This window comes from Lagopus muta, chromosome 16 (assembly GCF_023343835.1).
Source record: "Lagopus muta isolate bLagMut1 chromosome 16, bLagMut1 primary, whole genome shotgun sequence".
In the NCBI taxonomy this organism is placed as follows: Eukaryota; Metazoa; Chordata; class Aves; order Galliformes; family Phasianidae; genus Lagopus; species Lagopus muta.
Window position 1 is genome coordinate 502,958 of NC_064448.1, and position 4,625 is coordinate 507,582.

The following is a 4,625-nucleotide window of genomic DNA, read 5'->3' on the forward strand; positions in this document are numbered from 1 at the left end:
AATACAATAAAGCCAGATGTCTGAGGAATTTAACTTCTCGTGGTGTTGGGACTTGCAGGAACTACTACTGTGTCTAATAAACCACATTATTATCATAGATGTAACAGTCTGTGGTTAAATATGCATTCTAGGATGCAAGACATGAAATCAAAGTAATCAACAGCATATTTCTGAAACCAAGGAAGCAGAAAACCCACTCATTTTAAAAACAAAACCACAGCTTCCTAATGGGGAATAGCATAGTTTCCTTCATGAAATAAAGCAGAGTATATAGAGTGTTTGTTTGAAGAATTGCAGCTTGAAACAATTAGTTTTAGCTTTTTTTTTTCTTAGCTTTTTTGTTCCGTTCTTGTTTGACATTCATGCAAGATACCAAAGGTTTAATCTAGCCATTTCATCTGCTGCATCTTGTGCCTCGTTTGGTACACAGCTCCAACGCAGGACAGGCTGAGAGCTGGAGCTGTGCAGCCTGGAGAAGAGAAGGCTCTGCAATGACCTGAGGGCAGCCTGTCAGTATCTAAAGGGGAGCTGCAGGAAAGAAGGGGACAGACTCTTCAGCAGGGCCCGTGGTGACAGAACAAGGGGAAATGGCTAGAGAGGGTAGATTTAAGTTGGATATAAGGAAAAAGTCCTTTACAGTGAGGGTGGTGAGGCACTGGAGGAGGTTGCACTGAATTGTTGTGGATGCCCCATCCCTGGAGATGTTCAAGGCCAGGCTGGATCAGGCCCTGGGCAACCTGGTCTAGCTGTGGTGTCCCTGCGCACTGCAGGGGAGTTGGGCTGGATGGACCCTCAGGAGTCCCTTCCAACTCTGAGGATTCTGTGTTGTATTTTGAAACAGATGCTAAGAAGTGATTCTTTGATTCTATAATGGGCACCATGGTGTTGGGCTGACGGTTCGACTTGAAGACTCCAAGGTCTTTTCCAGCTGTGACAATTCTGTGATTCTGTGTGTTCAATTTGGAAGAAAAACTGCAGGAAATAAAATTTTAATTTCTGTCTTGTTTTTGTTTCAGACCTCCTCCATGAGTGGCACTTTAAGGTCTGCCAATACTCTACCAAACCGAAGACATTCCCTATGAATAATGCAGGTACCAAGTATCAGAATCATTAATTTGTGTCTCCTTTATAAAAGGCTGGGTTTGTTCTTACAGCTCATACATATATATATATATATATATATGCACATATATACATATATATATATATATATATAAAAAATTAGAAGCAACTGTTATATTTTGAATCTTTGGTTAGCATCTCTAAAGGGAAACTGAAACTTTCCAATCATATTGTGGCCATGTAGAGGCTGGAACATTTATTCTATGATTTGATCACAGTAGTTTACACCATAAGTTTACACTTACAGAACCAGCAAAGCAAATATATTGAACTTCACATTTTTACTTAAAATGATCAGAAGGTTAAAGATAGTGCTAGTATTGCATGCTAGAACTGCCAGCCTCACAAATGATCAAGTTACAAATTAGAGCATGAAATCGGGGGTCAAAATTTAAAGATTCAATAAACCACATATGGCCAAACTTTCTAGCACTCCATTACAGGCACAGGGTTTGTAAAAGCTGTTGCGTAACGTAAGTTGAATGATATGAATAAACTTTCTGCAAAGTTGTAATGGACCTTTGGATGTGCCACTTTTGTAACGATGATTCTATTTAATTAATTAGAACTTTACATAAAATATTCATCTCCCCACCTGTAGCTTTTTTTTTTGCGTTTTTTTTTTGGTGTAGGTGGACAAAATCAATATCTGAATAAGGAAAATTAGACAGAGAAGGTTATATACTTAGAAGATTCTTGTCTGCTTTATGTACAGGTCTCACTATGGCAATAATAAGGAGGGGTTGGTCAAGATGGTAGATTGCTTCTGAAAGATAAACATTTCAGACAGTTGGCTTTGCAAATAGTACAGTTTGAAGAAATAGGAAATAAATGCTCTTGCTTTAAAAACGCCTGTGTCACCTGCAAATACCAGAAAGGGAAACAGGGAGAAAGAAGGAAAAAAAAGTCTTATGGTGAAAGTAAAGCTCTATGGCTTTGAGCAACCATGGAGATTTTCCAGAGCTGAAATAAATGAACTCAACGTTTATATATGTATTAGTGGAATTGGTGATGAAAGATGAATTAAAATTAAATTGAAGTGAATTAAAATACAAAGCAAAAGACAGACTTAGTGCAGTGCAGGCTATCGTAATGGATTACTACAAATTAACTAGTGTTAACTAGAGGGGAAAACTAATTACAAAAGGCACAAAATACTCATTATACCAACCTTTTGAGCAAATCATCAGCTGCTTTATTAACAGAAATGAAGAGACAGTACAGACACCATACTCCTGAATCTTTTGGTTCTGATAAAAAATGAGGTAAGTTGTGTAGGAACACAGCTGAGAGAACTGTACCTGCTGAGGCAGTACATCCCAGCTGTGGGTCAGTGCGAGAAAGGAGGGTCTGAAGTCACAGGAATAACAAACCCCCATGACCATCCACACAAATATAGTTAGAAGTGTCCTACAGAAGTGCAAATACCTCTGCCGTTCTGCTGTCCCTGCCAGCCTCAGGTTCTTGTCAAGACACATTACCAGGTCACGCTTCCTTCAAGTTTTTGTTGCAGTGCTGTCTTGCAGCTAGAAGTAATGTGCCTGCTCATCATCCACTTCCTTCTCAGGAGTTAAGCCTTTAGTTTGCAGGTAACTTTTCAGATGAAAGCACGCTTCACTTTGCTTCAATTCAGGTAAACCGGCTAAAGAAAATTGTTAAGGGATCCATCTGTCCTCTCATGCTGGCCAAAGCCGGGCACAAACCATTTTCTGAGCTGGCTGCTCTGCAGGCACAGCTAGCATGCTTCCAAGATCTCACACAGAACTCTGATAATGTATGTAGAAATCGGATATCTTCCATCTCACACAACTATAATGCTGCAATAAACTACGATGTAATAAACACAATCTAGATTTGATCCAGTTTTATTGGGCCATTTACTACTTCTGCTTCACGACTACAACAAATGTGGTGTGCCTCAAGTGCAGAAAGGAACTCTTGCCCAGGTTAAGGTGCAGATTTTAAGAGTAGCTTGTTTGAAATACTGGAGTTTTAGAAACAAACACGTCTTCCTTGTATTTCTGTTAAGTACTAATTTTATGCAAAGCCTTTACTTTAGTGACTACTTAAGATTGTATTTCCTATCCTGGCATTTTCTGGCAAATAAAACATTTCTCAGTTTTTACTTCAGTCTTAATATTTACTGATATCAGCCAGCAACTCTCTTTGGAAATGTGACCTCAACTATAGGCTACTAATGTGAAACCAACCTGAACAGATACTAAGAAATCTGATGCCCATTTCTAAGATTTTTTTACTTTGCTGCCTGACAGATGGTGGTTGTTGTACTGTGTCCTGTAAGAGTTTAATGCAAGGAATTCATACTTTTTCTCCAGAATGCATGATGATCACTGCATTTTAAAAAATGAACTAGTGTTCTAGAATGCTAATAGTAAAGGCAAATGCATACGAAGTTACTTTTGCAAGCTTTTTTAATATTACAAGGTTTTGCATTTCTAACATTATTTCTTCTCTTAAAGCCTCAGTGATATGCTACAAAGTCTGAAATTTAGTTGGACTGTAGCATTCTGGGAAACACAACAGCCAACAGAAAGGGGAAAGGGACATTAACAACCTTTATTAGCCTCTTCCAGGACTTCCCATCGTTGACATTGCTGGAAAAAACCACCACCCAACCAGCATCTATGGAGAGTAGTTAATAGACTCAGTTGACTTACTGAAAAGTTATTTTCAGGTAAACGCTTCAGAAAGTTTGGTAACAAAATAAGACCCGAGACGTGAGTTTTCTCTTATGGCAGAGAAGCACAAGGAGCTCTTCCTGTGATGTAAACATCAAGAACTTATCTTCTAATGCACCAGCAGCCTGAATCAGTTGCAGAACAAGAGAACACACGCATATTTTGGTATTTGGCTTGTTCATTATACTGGTAGAAAGTACAGTTTGCACTTACCTGAAATGGCTACAGAGAAGTCTTCTCAAATCTCTATGAAAGTTTTGCTGTGTAATATGTTGAAGAACAGAACCATTTCCTCCTTTATATTAATGAAGATTTCAAACGTAAATTTAATCCTTGTAAAGCATCAGAAAGTAACTATTTCAGTATTTTATTAGAGGTATACTTAAATCAAGCTCATTGCTCTAGTTAAGTATACTTTGGTTTTCATCACAATTAGATTCTCTTGAGTAAATAACTGTCCCAGTGACGTTGTGGTTGGACAGCTGTCCTGTACTGCACATCTGAGGAAACGCAGAACTGATCTGACCAAACCAATCATTCATTTCAACAGATTTTTGTGGGTTTTTCAGTACTTACTTTTTCAAACTCTCCCCATCCCCCAAAAGGCTGCAGGTTGTAGGGCAGGCATGTTCTTTCATGTTTAAATGACAGGGAAGGTGTGGGAATATCATTTACCCTCAACACGTAGCGACGTAGAAGCAGGCACAGTTCTAAGAAACGTTTCAATATGTGCGACCGATCTTCGTTGGCATAAGTGAATGAAAAACACAAGTAATCGATGGACTGCCTCTATGGACAAAGCAC

General features: G+C 38.7%; 1 protein-coding gene across 4 annotated transcripts in view; it reads left to right on the top strand.

Annotated features, from left to right (window-relative positions):
• PARD6B (par-6 family cell polarity regulator beta) overlaps positions 1-4,625 on the top strand; it is a 62,930-nt gene that overhangs the window by 43,479 nt on the left and 14,826 nt on the right. For 2 of the 4 annotated variants that reach the window (XR_007380234.1, XR_007380233.1), the window contains exon 4: positions 1,017-4,427. The gene's annotated coding sequence lies outside the window, so the exon portion shown is untranslated. Of the gene's footprint in view, positions 1-1,016; positions 4,428-4,625 lie in introns of those variants that run through there. The other 2 variants (XR_007380235.1, XR_007380236.1) reach the window with 2 other exon arrangements.